The sequence below is a fragment of the Narcine bancroftii genome, chromosome 6, assembly GCF_036971445.1.
Source record: "Narcine bancroftii isolate sNarBan1 chromosome 6, sNarBan1.hap1, whole genome shotgun sequence".
Taxonomy (NCBI): domain Eukaryota; kingdom Metazoa; phylum Chordata; class Chondrichthyes; order Torpediniformes; family Narcinidae; genus Narcine; species Narcine bancroftii.
The window spans coordinates 1,787,622-1,811,977 of record NC_091474.1 but is presented as its reverse complement, the minus strand read 5'-3'; the positions used below and the strand labels follow the sequence as shown (position 1 = coordinate 1,811,977).

General features: G+C 40.2%; 1 protein-coding gene across 15 annotated transcripts in view; it reads right to left on the bottom strand.

Annotated features, from left to right (window-relative positions):
- The window catches only part of ripor3 (RIPOR family member 3), a 186,002-nt gene that overhangs the window by 68,557 nt on the left and 93,089 nt on the right, over positions 1-24,356 (bottom strand). The window contains exon 1 of one of the 15 annotated variants that reach the window (XM_069883651.1): positions 22,056-22,269. The exons of the other annotated variants lie outside the window; for them this stretch is intronic. The gene's annotated coding sequence lies outside the window, so the exon portion shown is untranslated. Of the gene's footprint in view, positions 1-22,055; positions 22,270-24,356 lie in introns of those variants that run through there. 15 annotated transcript variants of the gene reach the window in all.

Sequence of the window (24,356 nt, the reverse complement as noted above, 5' to 3'; positions counted from 1 at the left end):
AGGAATGAGTGCTTGGGTGAAGTGCCAATCAACTGGGCCATTTTAGTGATGTTCCTTAAGAGCTTTCCACTCTAATCGTGACATGGGCCTTCTAGATGATGGAAAAGGCTTGGGATGTTGATAGCAGAATACTTTGCCTCTGACCTGCTCTTGCAGCCATGGTCCAACTAAGTTTATAATCAATGGTAAGTCTCTTCGATGTTGATGGTGGGATCTTGGCAAGGTAATGCCATTGAATGTCTTTCAATTTATGGTTAGAAATTCTCTTTTTGGAGATGGTCAATCCCTTGTATTTTTGTGACATGCATGTTATTTGCTATACACTTGCCCATAATGGAATGTTATCTGGGTCTTGCTGCAAGCAGATATGGGCTGCTTCACTTGCTGAAGAGTTGCAAATAGAATAAACCATTGTATTGCTATCAGTAAATGTCCCCAATTTCTGACATTATGGCTGAAGGAAGGTCATTGATGAAATAGATGAAGATGGTTGGGATAAGGTCACAGCCATGGAATTCCTTCAGTGAAGTGCTAGGGCTGTGATGATTGACTTCCAACAACTACAAATGTCTTCCTTTGTGCAAATAGAGCACCAAATACTGCAATGCTTGTTTTTTGATGCCTGTTGACTTTAGTTTTACGAAGGCTCCTTGTTGCCACATGATCAAATGCCAAGTGCAGTCACACTCACTCCATCTCTGGAATGTAGGTCTTTTATCCAGGTTTCAGCCATGACTATGAAGAGATCTGAAGCAGAGGGGTCCTGGTGAAACCTGACCTGTACCTCAGTAACAAGTAATGAGTGAGTAAGTGCCATTCATGCGCATTGTTGATGAAAGATCCTATCACTTTGCCAGTGTTAAAGTAAAGTCTGATTGGGTGGTTATTAGATTGGATGATGTTTCAATCAAGCCAATACTTTGGCTTGAAAACGTCTAAATTTCAATCGTCTAGCATACATACAAAATAGTAATTAATTGAGCCTACAGCTACTAAGTAAAAGTGGCAACAAAAGCACAGATGAATTGCTTGGCATTCATCTCCTTAAGATACTCCATTATGTCTTCATTCCAGTTGTAGACCTATATTCATCTTTAATATATCGTCACTTGATAGACTTGATCAAAAATAATTGCAAACAACCACAACCAGGAAAAAAAAAGATGGCATCCATCTTTACAACTGACAGATGTTACCTGGCACAAGTTCAATATGTCAGTGCTGTTTAATGTATGCTGAATTGGTTGTTTTCCCTTTAATGGCTGCGTTCATGGGCAAAGTATGTATAAATATCAAAAACATAAATGCCACACTTCACTAATGAAAATAAAAATTTACAAAAGGGAAGAAATCACATCTTGCAAATAACGCCAACAACCTTGAACTCAACGTTAGCAAAACCAAGGAGATTATTGTGGAATTCAGGAGTAAGTCAGGAGAACATGACCCAGTCCTCAATGATGGCTCAGTAGTGGAGAGGATTAAGAACTTCAAATTCCTGGATATCAACATCACCAAGGATCTGTCCTGAAGCCTCCATATCAATGCAATCACAAAGAAAGCTCGCCAGCAGCTATACTTTGTGAGGTGCCTGAGGAGATTCAGTATTTCACTGAAGACAGGTGTACTGTGGAGAGCGTCCTGGCTGGTCGCATCACTGTCTGATACTGAGGTGCCAACACTCAGGACAAGAATAAACTCTAGAGGGTTGTTAACTCATGGGCTCCAGACTTCACTCCATTGAGGACATGTACATGAGGCAGTGTCTTAAAAAGCAGCCTCTATCCTCAAGGATCCCCACAACCCAGGTTATGCCCTCTTCACTTTGCTACCATCAGGAGAAAGGGCAGGAGCCTAATGACGAGCACCCAGCGGCACAAGGACAGCTTCTTCCCTGCTGCCGTCAGATTCCTGACTTTGCCTTTTCATGCACTATTTTTATTTATTGCTGTAAGGTGGTTTATGTGAATGTTGACACACTGTGATGCTGCCACAAAACAATAAATTTTGTTACTTGTTCATGAAAATTAATTCTGATAATCATGAAAAAAAATACAGTAAACCCGGGTATCCGGCACCTATGGGGATTGGTAGATGCTGGATAAGTGAATAAGTGTTTGAGATTGTGTTGCATAGTTGTGAACTAATGGAAAGGCATGCCAATTTTAAACATTTACTTTCCACAATTTTTTTGCTGGTTGCTTGAGGGTGCCAGTGGGTTGAATTCTGGGTAATAGGGGTTTTACTGTATTAGAATATTTTCCATCTACCTATTATTCCATTCCTTGAAGTTCAGCAAATCTCCTTTCTACTGCTGCTTTAAGGATCCATAAGAGATCTATTGTTCTTTCTTGTCAGTCCTAGCCACATGCTTAAAGGCATAACAAACACTAAAGCCAACACAAACTTCAGAGTCAACAGAAGTGAAAGGAATAGAAAGACTGGAGCAGGATAAGGAGCATAATTTCCACTAGCAAAACAAGAACCCAACATATGGCCACACTCTTTCCTAAGTGGTAAAGTGTAATTACCTGATATTAGTTTTCTAAATAGACGTGACAGATGCAGCTCAGTACTACATCACAAAATATAGGCCAACAAACACAAACAGTGAAAATCAAAATAATTGCAATGTTCAAAGTCTGATGTAAGGACAGAAAATGCTAGAAATATTCAGCAGGTCAGGAAGCATTTGGTTTCATACAAGATGATTAATAATTATTTATATTTAAAAAACTGGGCCCAATGATTCTTCAGGTAGTCCTTTTACTTACAATAAAACAAACCAACTGAATTCTTCCAGCAATTTGGTTTTTTTTTGCTCAGATTCCAGCATCTCCATGTCTCCTACACTTGTTACAAACCTGTCAGTTCAAAATAGATCTTCTTTAAGACAGTGGGTCTTTAGTATCAGCAGAAATTATATCCCACTACAATGTGTAACCACTTGGAATATCCCTAATTTTTCATAAAGCCTACAATCATCTCTGGGTCAATGAGGAGTGTAGCGGCCACGTCAGGCATCAACCTACTGAAGCTGCAACCTATGTGTTGAACAACAAATTCAGTTGGCAGTGATATATTATTCCATAACCAATAAGTGAGATCAAATCTCTGCTGAACTGTCACCTCAAGTGGCGAAAGAAAACATACTATTAAACAGTTAATGGAAGGAGGAAGTTTCAAGAACATCTTCATCCATAACAATGGCAGGATCCAACATTTAGTGCCAAAGACAAGGCAGACTCATTTATCATTATATTTATCTGGAAGTGCAGAGTGAAAAAAGAAACCATTCTGGCTCCTTCCAAAGATCTCAGATTTTAGCAATTTGATTCACTCCATATGTTATCAAGGAAGGCCTGAGAGCATGTATTAAATACAGCAAAAGTTATAAGATCAGAAAGCGCCCTTGCTATACTACATGATCATTTGCACTCCAGAGGTAGCCACACATTATGACATCTACCCACCAATGTGGGAAATTGCAGTTTTGCCCTGTCTACAAAAGCAATAATTGGGCACTTGAATACGCATGAGATAGCGAGATAGGTATCAAGTGCCATCAGTATTTTTTGTTTGATTTGTGTTCAATACAGACATGGGCCTAAAGGCCTGTTCATGTGCTGTTCTGTTCTGTTCTATGTTCTCTGTCCTGTGTTAATGATACCTTTTTTGTCTGATACATATATATATGGAATTTGCTGAGTATGATCAGTGATCTTTATCTAATAGATATCACTTTTCCAATTTTTTCTGCCATAATTTACAGATGACGTTGATCATAGCTTCAAAAACATGCTAGAAGACCTGATACTGCTACATGCTGTGTCTAGGGAGATTGCCAGTGAAGATGCAGCTTCATTCTTTGAAGCTAACCCTATTTTTCAACCATGAAGGGTTTCACTCTCATGATCCTAGCCTGCATCCCCACCTCCAACAGCACAATATTCTAACAACTGTCAAGAGTAAATTAGCTACAAATGTGACTCCACACTTTGAAAGAAAGAATCCTGTTGTCAATATGCAAAAGGGTCAGAATTTGTTATGCTAAACGTAGGTTGCATTGCATCCTGTGTGTGTTAATAAATTGATCCATTATGGCAATAAGAAAATTTGGCACCCAAAACATTCAGCATCAAAGATTTTGTTCTATTTTTTAACTTAGAGGTCCAGCACAGTAACAGGCCTCTTTCGGCCCATGAGTCTGCATCACCAAAATACACCCATGCAACCTATCAACCTACTAACCCCATATGACTTTGGAATGTGGGAGGAAACCCATGCAAGTCACAGCAATAACAAAGAAACTCTTTACAGACAGCACCTAATTTGATCCCAGGTGGCTGGTGCTGTAATCATGTTGTGCTAACCACATCATAAATGATCAGCTAGAAGAGGCAGTGTCTTAAGAAAGCTGCCTCAATCTCAAGCATCCTCACTACCCAGGCCTCTTCACAATGCTATCATCAGGGAAAAGATACAGGAGCCTGAAGATGAACAGCTTCTTCCCTTCTGCCATCAGATTTCTGACCTCGCTTTCTCTTGTTTTTGCATGAATTTATTTATTTTTTAAATGTAATTTTTGTAGCAATATTTGCACTGTTATACTGCTGTCAAAGAGCAAATTTTGTCACATTTCATGATAATAAAATTCTGATTCTCACGAACCACACATTATACACTGAGAAATTTCTAACTCAAGGAATTTAAGTAAATAAATAATAAATAAATAATGGTTTGGGACTGGAATTAATGAAGCAAGATCATTCATTCCTTACAGTTTTTGATACAACTCAAGTAAGTCACAAAATCATGTACCACCAATGTGCTATATGACTAGACGAATGAATCAAAATAATGTCATGAGCAATAAGATTGTTCAGAATGAATAAGAGATCGAAAGCAGGACATACATAAATATTCAATGAAAGAAATTATAGAAATACAAAATAGTTGTTAGAGTGCCAGATTGCTCATGGCATTGAAGATTCCACACTTTTTTGAATGAGAAATTCATTCTCCTGGAGTGGTGGAATGCAGGTTCCCCTCCAAAACCCCATGATATGACTTCTTGATCTCAGCCAACTCATCTCATGAAGCTGTATTTGAAGGAATGGTACCACTCTCAAGAAGGTACAAATCTTCAAATTCTGGACTGATCTAAAGTTTCAGGAGATTAAATAATATATATTTTTTTCCCCACACACACAACTCAGGTCTTTTAAAAATGTTTTTGGGTGAGACCCTGAATCAAGACAAAGATTTAAAGGCAAAGAAAAAAGGGTGAGGTAGAAGTAAGTCAGCGATAGACAGATCCAGGTGAGGAAAAGTTTGTTGGCATATGGAGCTAGATGGGGAATGCGAAGGGTGCAGGTAGCAACAGAGGCATGGTTAAATGGAGGGAGGAGATGTGGGAACTAGTGGGAGAGGTTTGTGAATGATGGGCAGATGGAGGAGCGAAAAGAAACTAGGAAGGGTCAGAAGATAGTTTGGAAAGAAAGATGTGTGAGAGAGACCTGGAGAAGGGGAGACAAGGAATGGAGGGGGAGTGATTTACAGAGATTGGAGAATTCAATGCTCATGGTGTTGGGTAATAGACTACCCAGGCAAAATATGAGGTACAGTTCCTCTTGTTTGCATTTGACCTCACCCAAGTAGTGGAGGAGGGCTAGGTTATTTAGAAAATAGGGAGGGAGTTGAAATGGCTTGCAATCAAAAGCACGAGATAGCTATTGTGGATAGAGCATAAGTGTTTGCCAAAGCGGTCATCTAATGTGCACTTGGTCTTGAGAAATTAGGGAGGCCACATTGAGAGCGCCAAATAGACAAGGTTGGAGAGAATGGATGTGAAATTCTGCCTGGAGGACTGCTTAGGTTCCTTGATGGAGATGAAGGAGGAAAATCAGGACAAGTGTTGCTCCTCCTGTGATTGTGCCTGGGGACAGGGAGAGATGAGCAAAACAATGAATTACAGAGAGCTGTAAACTGTATAAAGTAGAATTGGGTGGGAAGGGTAAGATGTGGCTGTGTTCCACCACCAAAAGCTCTATCATTCAGTTTCTTTCACTGCCCATATCTATCAGTACTTCTCCCAATAGTTCCCTTATTCCCTCCCCTTATTGTCCCCATCTACCCACCATCCTTTGCTCATCTGGTTCCTCTTATCACCTTCCTGTCTTAACAAATTGCACAATCTGCAGTTCTTTATTGCCTGTACTTATCTCCCAGCGTCTGACGCAATCAGCAGCCCTCCCTCTTCCACCTGCCTCCATCAATTACTCCTCACCTGGAACCACCCATTCCTTGCCAGCTCCCGCCTCATCCCCCCCATTCACACCGTCAGAACTCTTTTCCTCCACAGATGTTTCATGGCCCACAGAGTTCCTCCACCAGTTTGTTTTGTGATGCAAGTTATTCCACTGAGCATGTTTGCATTGTAATCACAAAATGATAAAAGGAAAATATTTGTTGCCCCAAGGACTGTGCAGTATCCCTCTTATCGATGATGTCATGAACAAATATACCTGCAACCACTGATAAGGTGAGGATGAGGTCAAGGAGGTTTTTCATGGATGTTGGTTTGCTTGCTACCTGGTGCAGAACCAAGCCACCAGCATTCTCCTTCAGGAATCAGACAGCTCCTCATGCTACCAACTCACTAATGTCGCTGGACATCTAAAGACACCCATTGCTGCAAAGTTCATGCCACTGTTTGTCTTCATGTATTTTTTAACATGGAAGAGTATCGATTCAGCAGCTGAGGGAACAATTATACTTGTTCACGCTTGTCTTAATACTATGGGAATGTCATGGGGTCTGAATTCAATGTTGAGTTTAGTCAGGGCTAAACCCCATTCCCTGTGTACCACTGAACCCCCAACTTTGTGTGCAGTGCAGCAGGACATCATGGAAAAATCTGACACAATGCCTGGAAGCTACGATTCTCTGAATATAAACACGGCAGGCAGTTTATTAAATAGACTGTACATCTGCTCTCCTAATTTAGACACATTCCCAGATGCACGTGAAGGATCTTACAAAGTCAACAAGACCAGAAATAATCTTAGCATGCCTGAATTCAGTGCAGAAGTTCATTTTTATTCTTATGATGCAGCTGAGTTACAGTGGCTCACCGTGTTCCACTTTAGAGGGTCATTAAGAACCATTTCTGTGGGGTCTGAATGGAATAACCCAGATTGGGTAAGGAAAGTGCATTTCCTCCTCTGATCATCATTAATAAACCAGGTAGATTTTTTTGTTTAGACTGCTTTTTAAAAATAATATTATAAATTTTATAATAAGCTATTTAAGTAAAATTCTAAAGCCCTTGTGGGACTTTTTTTCTCCTGGTCAGTAACTTACATTGCATTCAAGCATGGGGAAGCACTCCAAACAGGAGCACAGAAGAGTGTGCCTTAATTTGAACCAGTGAAACTAGGAGAAGTACTAACCTGAAGAAGCTTCAACAACGAGATATGTGCTTAACAGCAAAAAAGCAGGTACAATAACCAGAGAGGTAATGGATCCTATAACTGGCAAGTCAGACCAAAACTCTGCTGACCAGCTGTGAAGAGGTCAATGATTAAAAAGCGTGTCAAAAGAGGAGCTTCCAACAACATTTTCATTCTCAATAATCGGTAGATCCCTTCCTTAAAATACCAGTGATTATGTTAAAATAGAATGGCCAGCCTAGAGGAACCACTTGCACAGAAACCATGGTTTGGCAAATTTTACTCACTCCATGTAAAATCTCTGAGATGCCGAGCATTACATGTCCTTAATAATCTCAGTCCTCCTTTCAACTATTGCACAGAATGGAGAAAATCAGAAATGGCTTCCTTGCCTATGTTTGACTCATGTCATTAGACTTAATAACGTTCAATCTAGGATTCCAAGGAAATCCTTCCCAAAATATCATTGGTTGTCAGCACATCTGGGACAGGACATATTCAGTAATGATGAATCTCAACATGGTTATCCAACTGCACGAAAACCAAGAAGGTCGGGTCAGATACAGCAATGAACTCTCCGAACCCTTCTCCATTGACAACGGCGTGAAGCAAGGCTGCGGCCTCGCACCAACCCTCTTTACTATCTTCTTCAGCATGATGCTGAAACAAGCCATGAAAGACCTCAATAATGAAGACGCTGTTTATATCCGGTACCGCACGGATGGCAGTCTCTTCAATTTGAGGGGCCTGCAAGCTCACACCAAGACACAAGATCAACTTGTCCGTGAACTACTCTTTGCAGATGATGCCGCTTTAGTTGCCCATTCAGAGCCAGCTCTCCAGCGCATGTCGTCCTGTTTTGCGGAAACTGCCAAAATGTTTGGCCTGGAAGTCAGCCTGAAGAAAACTGAGGTCCTCCATCAGCCAGCTCCCCACCATGACCACCAGCCCCCCCCATATCTCCATCGGGCGCACAGAACTCAAAACGGTCAACCAGTTTACCTACCTCGGCTGCACCATTTCATCTGATGCAAGGATCGACAAAGAGATAGACGACAGACTCGCCAAGGAAAATAGCGCCTTTGGAAGACTACACAAAAGAATCTGGAAAAACAACCACCTGAAGAAACACACAAAGATCAGCGTGTACAGAGCCGTTGTCATACCCACGCTCCTGTTCGGCTCTGAATCATGGGTCCTCTACTGGCATCACCTACGGCTCCTAGAATGCTTCCATCAGCGCTGTCTCCGCTCCATCCTCAACATTCATTGGAGTGACTTCATCACCAACATCGAAGTACTCGAGCTGGCAGAGTCCGCAAGCATCGAATCCACGCTGCTGAAGACCCAACTGTGCTGGGTGGGTCACGTCTCCAGAATGGAGAACCTTTGCCTTCCCAAGATCATGTTATATGGCGAGCTCTCCACTGGCCACCGAGACAGAGGTGCACCAAAGAAGAGGTACAAGGACTGCTTAAAGAAATCTCTTGGTGCCTGCCCCATTGACCACCGCCAGTGGGCTGATCTCGCCTCCAACCGTGCATCTTGGCGCCTCACAGTTCGGCGGGCAGCAACCTCCTCTGAAGAAGACCGCAGAGCCCACCTCACTGACAAAGACAAAGGAGGAAAAACCCAACACCCAAACCCAACCCACCAATTTTCCGTTGCAATCGCTGCAACCGTGCCTGCCTGTCCCGCATCGGACTTGTCAGTCACCAATGAGCCTACAGCAGACGTGGACATACCCCGCCATAAATCTTCGTCTGCGAAGCCAAACCAAAGAAAGAAGAAAGAAGAGGGAATCTGGGACTTTGGGTGAAAGGAATGATTCTGTGGCAACAACAATATCATGCCATTCACTGTTCGACTAGTTCGCAGGACATCTCTTTCAATTTATTCATCAAATTTTGCAAGGTTGGTTGGACAAGGAATGACCTTACAAAGCATTAATCCCAGTGCTAGGTCAATGCTAGCTCATTTTTAACAAGTTTGTAACTCGTTAATTAAACAAATTTGCAGAAATTAACCTAATTTTGAAATGTAAATAATATTCTTTGTGATAACAGTGGGATGTCTTCTCACATACAAAGCGGCAAATTGGAGGAACAACAAACTCATCTTCCATCTGGGCCCCTCCAACCAGATGGCATAAACATCATCCCCCTCCTTCTTCCCCCTATTGCCTTTCTCTCAGCTGTCTCTCTCACTCTCTCTTCCCTTTTTCCTCTGTCTCCTTTCAAAGCTAAAATAAATTCTCATTTCTCCTCTTACCATATCCAATTAACACATTATGTTGGTCTGGACACCTCTCCTGGCCAGTCTTCAGTCTTTATTCCTACCCTTTCCTATTCTTTGCTTATTCCTTGAAGAAGGCCTCAGACACGAAACATCGGTAATCTATCTTTATCTTCTGCCAGTCTGGCTGAATCCCTCCAGCATTTCTGTGTGTTTTTACAGCTTTTGACTGTGACAATTGAGTTGAAACTTTACTCCAACTAGTCATTTAATCAGAGTAGGTCACTCAAAGCTTGATCAATCAATGCGAAACAGAATAGTTTTTCAAGTATTAATTTTTCTATCAAATAGCTTTGTTTATTTTCATATTCTGCCAGTCATTGTTCAGCTTGATGATGTCAGTTCTCACAACACTCAAAGTTTTTCAGAAATTGGAAGCATCGTTGGCTGCATTTTAGTGGCAACATGATCAGCTGCAACCTTATGTGAGATGGAACTTTGGAATTGTGGATAATAAATTAATGGCATATGACTTCAAAACTATTTGTGGTTGAACTAATTATAACCATATCAATAATCCCAATATAATAGGAAACAGACAACCTTAAACAGATGTTCATTTTATGCAGGAGATACCTCAAAGCCAGTGGCCAAAAGAGTCTTTATTTTGCTTGGTTTTAAAATACAATGTATCTTTGGCTTGGCTTCGCGGACGAAGATTTATGGAGGGGGTAAAAAGTCCACGTCAGCTGCAGGCTCGTTTGTGGCTGACCAGTCCGATGCGGGACAGGCAGACACGATTGCAGCGGTTGCAAGGGAAAATTGGTTGGTTGGGGTTGGGTGTTGGGTTTTTCCTCCTTTGCCTTTTGTCAGTGAGGTGGGCTCTGCGGTCTTCTTCAAAGGAGGCTGCTGCCCGCCAAACTGTGAGGCGCCAAGATGCACGGTTTGAGGCGTTATCAGCCCACTGGCGGTGGTCAATGTGGCAGGCACCAAGAGATTTCTTTAGGCAGTCCTTGTACCTTTTCTTTGGTGCACCTCTGTCACGGTGGCCAGTGGAGAGCTCGCCATATAATACGATCTTGGGAAGGCGATGGTCCTCCATTCTGGAGACGTGACCCATCCAGCGCAGCTGGATCTTCAGCAGCGTGGACTCGATGCTGTCGACCTCTGCCATCTCGAGTACCTCAACGTTAGGGGTGTGAGCGCTCCAATGGATGTTGAGGATGGAGCGGAGACAACGCTGGTGGAAGCGTTCTAGGAGCCGTAGGTGGTGCCGGTAGAGGACCCATGATTCGGAGCCGAACAGGAGTGTGGGTATGACAACGGCTCTGTATACGCTTATCTTTGTGAGGTTTTTCAGTTGGTTGTTTTTCCAGACTCTTTTGTGTAGTCTTCCAAAGGCGCTATTTGCCTTGGCGAGTCTGTTGTCTATCTCATTGTCGATCCTTGCATCTGATGAAATGGTGCAGCCGAGATAGGTAAACTGGTTGACCGTTTTGAGTTTTGTGTGCCCGATGGAGATGTGGGGGGGCTGGTAGTCATGGTGGGGAGCTGGCTGATGGAGGACCTCAGTTTTCTTCAGGCTGACTTCCAGGCCAAACATTTTGGCAGTTTCCGCAAAGCAGGACGTCAAGCGCTGAAGAGCTGGCTCTGAATGGGCAACTAAAGCGGCATCATCTGCAAAGAGTAGTTCACGGACAAGTTTCTCTTGTGTCTTGGTGTGAGCTTGCAGGCGCCTCAGATTGAAGAGACTGCCATCCGTGCGGTACCGGATGTAAACAGCGTCTTCATTGTTGGGGTCTTTCATGAAAGGCCATGAAAGGCCATGAAAATACAATGGGTTAGGTTCCAAAATTGTCTGTTATAAAACTAATTTATGGATTACACATCCATTGGAGAAGCCATTCAAATTTCATTCACATTGAGTTCAGACAGAACTTGGAAGGTTTGGTTAATTTTGCTTTAATTAAGCCACATTCAGCTGCGAACCAGAGCAATGAGGCACTGTTATTAAACTAGTGAACGTGACACTAATTAGCTATAAATTTTAATGGCCAGTATTTAGTTTTAGAACTGTTTAGAACATATAGAAGAAACAGATAAAACAGGCTTAAATAACCATCACCCAGTAGCTCTGACATCCACCATTATGAAATGCTTTGAGAAGCCAATCATGTCTCATATTAACTCCACAAGTCCACAGCAGGCAACATTTCCCTGGCCATCCACTTACCCCCCCCCCCACCCCCCCCCCCCTTGATATCTGGGTAACAAACACACCAAAATTAGACCACTCTAGAGATTGACTACAACTCTGCTTTCAACACCATAGTCCCAAATAAACTCAGACCCAAACTCTGAGACCTTGACCTCAGGAAAGCCTCTGCAACTGGATCCAGAACTTCCTGTCCTGTAGACCTCAATCAATGAGGATTGGTGAGAATATTTTCTGAACAAGCACTTTTAACACTAGTTCCCTGCAAAGCTGCTTATTTATCCCCCAACTATACCCCCTTCATATCCATGATTGATTGACTAAACCTCTTCCGAACTCTATCTTTCTTTGCAGATGGCACCACCATCAAAGGCTGGATCTGAAACAATAAAGTCAGAATATAGAAGGGAGATAGAGAACTATCTGTAAGACAATCTCTCTCTCTCTCTCTCTCTCTCTCTCTCTCTCAAGATCAGAAATGTTAAAGAGGTGGTCATAACCTTCCGGAATAGGGGTTGAGTTCACCTGCCCTCACAAAGATGTGATGGCCAAGAAGGTGGATTAGTGTCTCTACTTCTTCAGAAGCCTGAGGAACGTCAGTATGTCAGCAACATCCCTCACCAACTTCCACATACTGACCACCAAAAAATATCCAGTCAAGATCACTGCATGGAACAGGAACTGCTCCACTGAACACTGCAAAAACCAAAATGTTGACAGGATTTGGGGGTAGGGGTGTGGTTGAGTGGCAGGATTATCAATCCTAGGGAAGCCTGACAGGGATCATTATGAAACAGTTTTAGAAGCAGTTTGATAGTGGTTGTGGTGTGGGAATTGAACAGTAGATGGATATTTTGAAGTGTGGTAGAGGGTTGTCAATTGACTGAAAGATTGCTGTTCTGTGCAAAGGTTGAGCGTAGATCACAGGCTCAGCAATGGCTTAAAGGGAACATTACTCAAAGGGAACTTAGTTGAGGTGGATTCAACACACTCTAGGCTGGGATATGTTCAGCTAAGTCCACTTGAAGTAAAAATATTGTGAAGACCTGACCTGGATGTGAAATACACAGTACACCTGGACATTGTACAAATTATATTAAAAAGATAAACAATAAGAATATGAGCGGACCATCTGACTCTTTGAGTCTGTTCCACTCTTCATTAATATTATGGCTAACATTTTATTTCAGTCCATTTTCTCTCATTATCCCTATATTGATTACCCCAATGTCCAGAAATCTATTGATTTCTATCCTAAATGTAGAAAATGTATGTTTTTGCAGCCCACAATATAGAAAACCCCAAACCTGCGTCACCTCCTCCTCTTAGTCCCAAATTGCTGCTCCCAGCTTTCTCAACCAAGGGAAATCCCTCCATTTCCACTTCAAAGCCTTTAAGAATGTTGTATGTTTTGATGAAATCACTCATTCTTCTACACTCTAAAGAATACAATTCCAATCTCATATGTCAAAAATAACTTTGAACCAATCTACTAAATCTTCACTGTACTCCCTCTTTTTTGAGGGAAGGAGACCAAAACTGCACTCAATGTTCTCTCCAGAGCTACTCTAGTTTCAGGGAGACTTCATTACTTCTTCATTCAAATTCTCTCATATTTGGGGAAAAAATACAGTATCTTTTATACAAAATTATCTTGGTCATTTGAATATCAACACCACTCAATCTCCCACCAATTTTTTAAAAATCACTTTTCTGTTTTATGATCACCAACATGAATGGCTTCACTTTTATCATATACAGTAATTTTCCATTTGCACATTTTCACCCACTCAGCTTATCCATATCCCACCAAAATCTTTGCACATCCTCCTTCATAATCACAATCCTACCTATCTTATTATCATGAGTAAACTTGGAAACGTGACATTTGGATTCCTCAATTAAATCATTGATATAGACCATGAATAGCTGGGGTGTCAGCACCAATCCCTGAAGTACCCAACTTGACACAGCCTGACAATCTGAGGAGGACTGGTGTACATATTCTGTCCAATAACCAAATCTCAATCCCTGTCACTATATTATCTCAAATCCTCTATTTCTCAACCAGTCATCTGCATAGGACCTTAATGAATCCCTTCAAATAAAATCGAAAGTCATCACATAGTCTGGTTCCTCTTTACCTGTACTGCTAATTACTTTCTCAAAGAATTCCAACAGATCTGTCAAACATTATTTTACTTTCATTAGTAATGCCAACTCTAATAAGCTAATAGGTTGGAAGCTTCCTATTATCTCTTCCTTTCTTTTCATAAATAGATATTTCCTACCCTTCCTACGCCTTTACAGCACCAGCGATCAGGACTAGGGTTCGAATCCCACATGGTCTGAAAGGACTTTATACATTCTCCCCATGACTGCGTGGGTTTTCCCCGGGTCCTCCAGCTTCCTCCTACCATTCGAACGTACCAGGGGTGTAGGTTAATTGGGCAGCACAGGCTCATGGGCCAGAATGACCTGTTACTGTGCTGTATCTCTAAATTTATAATTTACAGAACAATTCCAGGTGCTTACTTCTATTTCATATTAATTCATCTACTTTGTTGTGAATGTTGTGTACAATCAGTACCTTTAATTTCATAATTTTAACATGTTTTTCTCTACTTTGGCCCATTTTCTGCTTCACTTTGTTTATGGCCTTAATAAACTTGCTTATCACTTTCTAATTGGACTTTCCCCAAATTCTTCCTGATTTCCTTTCAAGTTCCTATCCTTTTGCCAAGCTCATTAAAATCCTCTGCATTAGCTCTAATTCCCATTGGTTCCAACTCTGCTGAGGTACAACTGTCCAATTTGTCCCATCTGTCGGTTCCATCGTATATCATCTTTCCAACCAGCCATTCACCTATTCTATCCTCTTTTTTTTCTATCTATAAGGAGTAACTGAGATTGCAACTTTAGAGGTCCCATTTTCTAACCACTTTCTGAGCTTACTGAAGTAAGTCTGAAGGATCTCATCCTCTTTTATCTATGCCATTCCTAACAATATGGAACACGACTGTTAGTCTGAACAACCTCTGGTTAATTAGCTTCTCTTTTGTCCTTAGCAGTAAAAAAATAACAGTCACATTTACAGCCATAGAAACACATATCTATCCTGACTAATGAAGTTCTTCTCACTACAGATCTTTCAATTTTATTCCTCTCCTTTCAGTTGAGCCCCTCATGTTGTCATGTTCCAAACTTTGACTACATTTCACTGAAGAGCCATCACCTACAATAGTATCCAAAAGGGAAAATCTGTGAGTGATCAACTCAGAGGACTCCAGCACTATCTGCCTGTTCCTCCAGTCTGTCTGACAATATCCTCTCTCCCCACAGGGAATTAAGCTGCAGTGTGACCACATTCTATCCATGAAGTTCTCTCCCTCAAGGATGCACAACAGTGACATCAGACCCTGCTCTGACTCCAAAGCACAGCTCATATTACATGCTGGTTTTACCCTATCCTTACCCTCCCCTCCCTCCCTCCTTATACCCCTCCCACTCAGAAATATTACAAAAAGAAAAATAGATATATAAAATATAGGAAAGAGAGAAAAATAATTTCCTGGATTGCACGAAGGGTCGGTTCACACACTGGGATCCTACTGTATTTGTGCAACCATTATGGGGAAGAAGATGATCACAGGTGTTAACATGCAGACATAAATTTTACATATTTACCCCTATACTTTTCAGACACGGGTTCCAAACTTGTAAAAAGGCAGGAATTTTTATTTCTCAAATTATATGTAATTTTCTCCAAAGAAATACAACTTTGAATTTCTGCATTCCATCTCTCCATACCTAAATATATATCTGATTTCCAAGTCACTGCAATGCACTTCCTTGCCACCACTAATGCTATTTTAATAAATTTCACTTGATAAAATGATCATTTTAACTTGGGTCTTGTTCTTTCTATATTTCCTAATAAAAGTAGGTCTGAATTTTGTGGAAATACAGATCTAGTAATTGTTCTAAAAAATGTCCTAAGTCCATCCAAATATACCTTATTTTAGAAGATGACCAAGTAGAGTGTAAAAAGGTTCCTGTCTCTAAAACATCTCTAAACCACATCTAAAACATTTATCTGATAAATCCAATTTAATTTTATTCATTTTTTGAGGTGTTAAATATAATTGATGCAGATAGTTACATTGAACTAATCTATACCTTACATTTATAGAATTTGTCATAGAAGCTCGAGAAAGATAGACAGCACCTTCTTAACATGAATGGAAAAATATCTACAATGATCTTAGCAGTGTTAGATACTGTAATCCTAATTAGAGTTGATTCACATTTACCATTATCTCAGGCTTCAGCAAGAACTCTCGGAATGATGCTCATTAATTGTGAAATTTCTACTTTCATACCGATCGATACCATCATTTTCATGGGAACCTGTAAAATATTCTCAACCTTTATTGACTGTGCCCCCCTTAGGACTCTGCTCAAAGTTTATGGGCTCCATTCCCTGTGAAGCAGTCAAAGTTTTGGTTTCTTCCATACTTCTTTCCTTCCAACTACATAAAAATATTTGAAAATATGTATGTAATGTGCTGTGAAAAAAAAACAAAGCTTTTACTTAAACGTGCTGTAGCCCCTGTGAAGATTGGCTGCTCAAAAAAAAAATGCTACCCAGAGATATACAAGCAGATGTTTGATGTCTTTCCATCTCAACTTGTACGCTTTTAAGGATGTGACACAACTGGGCAATGTCAAATATTAGCCTTCAGGTGGACCCCATGAAAATGGATCCTTTCTTCCTGATACATTGATCACAGAAGAATAAAGGCAGTGTGGGAGTGTGATAGGAGTTGTGCGGGACAAGCTACAACTGAAATACACTGTCCTGCAAAGCATCTGCTGTAGTACAGGTACACCAATCTTGCAAGTCATCCCACAGCACAGCTCTTTATTATCTGACCTTTGGATGAAAGTTTTACAAACATAACAAATCAGAACTAACCCGATAATTCACTCTACCATAGTGGACACAACAGATTTTTATTTGACTGTACATACCTGCTGAAGTCTGCATGACCCTTCTTGAGCTATGAGTAAAACAAACTGAACACTAAATTTTCGGAGATCTGCTTCTTTTACTTGGCAGGTCAGTGTTTTTGCCATATGGAGTAAATTTAATCTCACACCCCACAAGTTCTTAAAACTCTTCTCTCAAAATTGTGAGTTTTTAACATAAATGATTAGCTCCAGTGTTGTCAGGAACTCTATTGTGTTTCAAAATGATTTCTTTCTCCTTCTGTGTTTCAAAACATTGATTAGGCCCAGTTTTTTCCCAAGCAAGTTTTGTATTGGAACCACATTTTGTTTGTGTCTCATGCCACTTAAGAGGTGATGGTCAATAATTCTTTATGACTGAGCAAATGAAAATTACATAATCAGAACTCATTCAAGCCATTCAATTTAATTGCTAAAACTTAGATTAAACTGGAAGTTATGATGGCCTCAGCAGTATAAGAGCCCAGGGACATCACAGTAATGCTATGGTTACATTACTTAATACATGCGTCCTTTTATAGCACATCCTATAAAATTCCTTTTATGGCAAAGCCCTATTATGATACCATGTGTGCGGGACCTTTGATAAACCCTGATCTGGCCAACACTCAAGGATTCTTCTAAAACATCCTAGAACCTCCAACAATACATCCTTTCTAATGCAAATAGCCTCAGGCAGCCTCTGCACTTTTGATCCACAAAGACTCAGACCTCTTAAATGACGAAATATCTGATTTTTGGGGAGCGACATGCTTAACATAGAATTTATAGGAAAATCATACTTGCATTTCTCCCTCTGATCAGTGGCTTATTCAAGAGGTAACTTCAATAAATACTGAGTAAAAGACTGTGGCTGATCTTCCACACAAAATTTCCCCTTTTGAATCTGGCTTTGGATTTACTGTGTGAGATCTTGAACCTCGGTCATTTTGTTCTCATCTGTTGAAATTTATGAAGATATGGTGCTCTGTTCAATTTAGAAAGAGAGATTTTGGGGGGGAACTTCAAGCTCAATGATCTTTAATTCCTTCACTCAAGAGTTTTAAAAGCAAATACCATTCATTAGCTGCATTTATCAATATCAATTAGTTTTGTTTTTTCCCTTCAATTTCCTCTTTTCTGAATTGTGTTGATGTTAAAATTGATAGTCCCTGGAAACTGGGCAAACGTTGTGCACATTCACCACAGACATTTTGATTCAGATGGTCATTTACATGATTGGCATGTGTAGTTAGTGCTACTTAGGCAGTTCATTGAGATTGATCATACCTCGCTTATCTTCAAGTCTTGTGGCTGGTACAATAGGGGCATTTAGTCGGGCACATGGATGCAGGAAAAAGAGGATGGTTCAGATTGTTGAATAGGTTGATAGAGGTCAGCACAACATCATGGGCTGAAGAGCCTGTAGTGTGCTGTAATGTTCTTTGTTCCACATGAGTCTCACAATTTCCCATGGGAATGGAGCTAACTTCAGACCTAATAGAAAGTCTTCAACCCACAGAGACCACACTAAAGAATCAAGATTAACCATACCTTAGCGACTGAACTGAAATGTGCAGATGACATTTACATTTGTACACACACCAAAGGCTGAGCCCAAAGTAATTGTCTACTTGTTCATTGAAGCCTATGAGGGAACAGGTGTTATACTCAACATCTGCAAGTCATCAAATCTGCCCATGCTGCATCACACTGCCCTCTGACAAAAGATTCGCAGTAAAACTCTGGAAAGTCTGGACTACCTCCCATGTCTCAGGAGCCATCTTTCAGTGAAAGTAGACATCATTTATTAAATTCACTACTGCCTTCAATGCATTAGGACAACCTTTGGTCAAGGAAGAAAAGTGTGTTAGATAATCAAGACCTGACCTGACATAAAACACATGGTCTACTAGGCAACCAGGCTCCTTGTCTTACTATAAGCTTTGAGATCTGGACCACCTGCCTCAGGCTTCTGGAGCCACTGGGGTTAGCACTCATGCTGACTTCATTAGCTTCATGTCTTGACATACTACTGAATATCACATAGCAAGCTCTCTTAAGACTAGTATGTGTTACTTAAAGCCAGCGACCTAACCTTAAAGGGTAGCTGAACAACATTATAGAAAATACTTTGAATGAAAAACACAAGAATAACATAATTTGAGAAATAGAAAGTTACTGGCACTACATGGAGACTTCACTTAAGAAAGTGCAACGTTTAAAGTTGCGTATTATCTATATTGAATACATCTGTATTCCAGAAAACTATTATGAACACAATGGAAGGAGAGTTGTGTCCATCAATACCAAGCATCAAATCCTGAAGACATGCAGCAAAAAAAAAGGTCTCACCTCCAACTACCTATGCCCACTGCACCAGAGTTACAGTCATGGATTCATTGAGCTATTCAGCTCAGGAACAGGTTTTGCAGCCAGAGTTCATGCTGACTTTCAATTGTCAATATACATTCATTCACATCATTTTCTCCATGTTCATATCATCAACCCCACATTCTACCACATATCTGCAAACTATAAATTGATTAGACTGTTGAATTACATATTAAGTTTGAATAGAGCCCAAAAGAAGTAGCTCATGCTAAAAGTGTCACAAAAAACTAAAAGCAAGAAAGAAGAACATATTTATATGTATTCATTCCCTTTTATGTTCCTTTAAGAATGCCTGAGAATGCTTAACTGCTATAGACCTGCTTTGGAAACAGAATCACAATGTGTTGTAAAACTTTATTGCTACATTTCCTCTATTACAAGTGCATCACTCAAGGCGGTATATGTGGTCTACATGGATATTAGCAAGGCATTTGACAAGGTCCCTCACGAGAGACATACAGAATGTCATGAGGCACGGGATCAGTGTGTGGCTGTGTGTGGATAAAAAATTGGTTTGAAGGAAGAAAGCAGAGGGTAATAGTGGAAGGAAAGTATTCTGTCTGGAGGTCGGTGACTAGTGGAGGGGCTGCAGGGATCTGTTTTGGGACCCCTGCTCATTGTAATTTTTATAAATGACTGGGATGAAGAGGTGGAAGGATGTGTCAGTAAGTTTGCAGATAACACAAAGGTTGGAGGAATTGTGGATGGAGCTGAAGGTTGTCAAAGGTTACAAGAGGATATAGACAGGATGCAGAGTTGGGCAGAAAAGTGGCAGATGGAGTTCAATCCAGATAAGTGTGAGGTGATACATTTTGGAAGGACAAACCAGAAGGCTGAATACAGGGTTAATGGTCAGTTACTTAAGAGCGTGGATGAACAGAGGGACCTTGGGGTGCAAATCCATACATCCCTCAAGGACACTGCACAGGTTGATAGAATAGTTAATAAGGCCACTGGGATGCTGGGCTTCATTAATAGGGGGATTGATTTCATGAGTAGAGAGGTCATGTTGCAAATCTACAAATTTCTGGTAAGACTACACTTAGAGTATTGTGTTCAGTTCTGGTCACCTCATTGTAGAAAGAATGTGGAAACTATGGAGAGGATGCAGAGGAGATTTACCAGGATGTTGCCTGGATTGGGAAACAAGTCTTATGAGGCAAGGTTAGCAGAGCTGGGACTTTTCTCTTTGCAGTGTAGAAGGATGAGAGGAGACTTGATAGAGGTCTACAAGATTATGAGAAGCATAGATATAGGGTGGACAACCAGCATCTGTTTCCCAGGGCAGGATCAGCAAACACCAGAGGACGCATGTACAAAGTTTAGGGAGGGAAGTTTAGGGGAGACATCAGGGGTAGGTTCCCCCGCCCACCACAGAGAGTCATGGGATCCTTGCCAGGGATGGTGGTGGAGAGTGAAACATTAGGGGCATTTAAGAGACTCTTAAACAGGCACATGGATAAAAGAAAAGTAGAAGGTTACAGGATAGGGAGGGTTTAGTACTTTTTTTTAGGAAGGAATACATGGGTCAGTGCAACATTGAGGTCTGAAGGGCCTGTGCCATACTGTTCTATGTTCTATTCTGATACAAGCCTTTACTTTTGCCATTTCAACAACTTGCAGCACTTTAATCCATTTGCTGAAAGTTTTTTGTTTTATTTAACTTTTTCTACCTTCCCCTTCCTGCTGTCACTCAATATTCAAAATGTATTTAATTTTTTAAAAATTTCCAATGTTAAATTTAGACACAGAAACGGTAACAAGCCCCATTGGCCCGCAACCCTGTCCGTTAAGAAGGGTGAGAGGAAACCGGAGAACCTGGAGGAAACTCATACAGAAACGGGGAGAATGTATCAACTCCTAACACTGGTGCTGTAACAGCATTGCGCTAACCACTACACTAACCGTGCTGCCAAAATGCATTGTTTAATCAAATTAATCTTTATTAATCAGAACCCTAATCACAAATAACTATGTTTCAATCATTCCTTCGGTGCAAAATTCCAAACATAATCTGCGCCATGCGACCTCTTTCTGATGTTAACCTGATGTCAAATGATTACAGTCCACCTTCAGAAATGGCTTTTTGTTTCCAAGCAACAAGCTATGGCTGGAGTTACTATTCAGGGGGCAAGAAAATACTACAAACTATGTTTTCAACAGAATACAGCCATTTCAGTTTAATGGCTTCCCATATAGTTTCTTCTTATACTGCCAGTTTGGTATATAAGGCAAATTTATTTTAGTCACCCATGTGGGAGGAAACTCCTTTTACTTCTTTTGTACCATTTTGATATTAATCTGCTGTAAAATCAACTAATATGAGGTTCAAAAAATTCTGTGCTCTTACATCAACCAGAATAAGCAAAGACAGATTGTTTATACATTCACATAATGTGGTTCAGATTGAAGATTTGCACAGATACAAATCACATGTTTTTTTCTGGAAATGGGGTTTTTGCTTACTGCAGAAAACTGCAATTACTCATTGCTTGCTATTCATTTAAATAGAGAGCTTTTCTAAATACTTTAACATAGCAGTAGGACAAAATAATGCCACTGGTTTTGATTAAAAAACTTAACCATTCGGTCTCTTAGCTGATAGACTACAATGGAACATCGGTTTTGTCAATTAGAGTTACATTGTTATACATTGCAAGAATTCTTCAAACATTCTAAGTTTTGAAACTTATTCATTCAGATTATGATTTTGTATATACAAGTAAATAGAAATTATTCCATCTTACCAAAAGAAATACAAAATCTCAAGAAGTTGATGTCCGAAGATTTAGTTATCTCTTTAGAACTTTTAAATCGCCCATTGTTTTGATCCAGTTTATCACATTGATTTAATTACTTCAGCATTTCCTGACTTGACTAGTCTCTGTCGTCTTTTATCCTGGTCTGTTGTAAACTCTTTGCCTATGAACCCTTAGATCCCCTGAGAGAGTTACTTATGAAGAAATTTAACACAAACTGTTAACTTTTCAATTCCCCATGGCAAATTAATCCAACTGGCAAAATGCCACTCATGATGTTTGCAAAGAACATTGCATTCCTGTATAAGATAGCTTGTAGAAACTGTTTCATAAATACAAAATCCTAACAAAAATGCAATGGGACACAGTTCCTGAAAATTAGCTACGCTTTTCACTTTTGAGTTAACTATTGTTAGTCAATCCAAAGCTTTGATTGAACATCTAATATATTGTATTGGTTATATTCTAGTATGCAGCTACAATAGGTAAGCAGTTGTTTTTTTTTCTGTGTACAAAAAATGAGCAAGTCTTGTTTCCTCTCTTTTCAATGTTATTCAATAAGATCATGAAACAATTTTACCCATTTCCCACATCCTTTCATACCCTTAGCATAAAAATCCATTAATTCCAATCTTACACATATTCATCCATTAACATAGTTCTCTAGGTCAGAAAATTCCCAAGTTTTAGTACTCTCTTAATGAAGGCATGTTTTTTCTTCTTTTTCAGATATTGCAGGCAACCTTTTCACAAAAAGACAACAGATTCTTAACATCCATATTTCCCCTGCCATAAAATTCACTCATCTTATTTGAGATCATTTCTCATTCTTCTAAATGTCAGTAAGAGTAGTCCATTCTTCTTGAATAAGACTAAAGATGTACACAATACCGCCACAACGTTCGGGTGAGAGTGAACACCAAACTTAAAAGATAAAGTTAACCAGATAAACGTCCATTTTTAAAAATGCCCCAATTAAGATCTCAAACTTCTATTTCAGACCAGCTCAAAGTGGGTAGCTTTATATTACACATATTCATTTTGCCTTATTTGTTGCATGGCATTTAACACCACTGTTACATCTATTTACACGTTTGTCAAGTGCAAAGAAGCTGTGGAATAAATGTTCATAAGAATGTAGCATGGATCTAATGGAGCTAACAGGTTTTTGATCAAATTCCTTTGAATGGCACATAAAAATGTAGAACTGCACAAAGAATTTCTGCCATGCACACCAACTCATACCCATTAAACCCCACCCCCAAACATAGTATTAGCCTTTCTAATTGTTTGCTGAACCAGATGTTAATTTAACCTCATTCATATTTGAAAATTCTTCAAAATCTTTTTAATTATAGTATTTAATAATTTTCATCATTTTTAAATGAAATATTATGTCTATATATTCTTCCAAATAAAATAAACAATTTTAAATCTTCATGAATAGAAACATTGGAACATAGAAGATAGGAGCAGGAGTAGGTCATTCAGCCCTTCGAGCCTGCTCTGCCATTCAATGGCTGATCCTAAATTTCAGTACCCCGTCCCCACCTTCTCTCTGTAACCCCTAATTCCCTTATACTGAAGAAATAGATCTAATTCCCTCTTAAATATATTCAATGAACCTGCCTCTACTGCTCTCTGTGGCAATGAATTCCACAGATTCACCACCCTCTGGGTCAAGAAGTTCCTCCTCATCTCGGTCCTAAATGGTTTGCCTATTATCCTCAAACCTTGGCCCTGGGTTCTGAATTTTCCCATCCTTGTAAACATCCCATCTGCATCCATTCTGTCCAGTCCTGTCAGAATTTTATAGGTCTCCATGAGATCCCCTCTCAATCTTCTAAATTCCAGTGAATACAATCCCAATTTGCGCAATCTTTCCTCATAAGTCATTCCTGCCATTCCAGGTATCAGCCTGGTGAATCGCCTCTGCACTCCCTCCATCGCAAGAACATCCTTCCTTAGATAAGGTGACCAAAACTGCACACAATACTCCAGGTGTGGTTTCACCAAGGCTCTGTACAGCTGCAGTAAGGTATCCTTATTCCTATACTCAAACCCTCTTGATATGAAGCCCAACATACCATTTGCCTTTTTAACCGCCTGCTGTACCTGCATGCTCGCCTTCAGTGACTGGTGCACAAGAACCCCTCGGTCTCTCTGCACTTCCCCATCTCCCAATCTATTGCCATTCAAATAGTAAACTGCCCTCCGGTTTGTATTACCAAAGTGGAGAACCTCACATTTATCCATATTGTAGTGCATTTGCCATGTATCTGCCCAGTC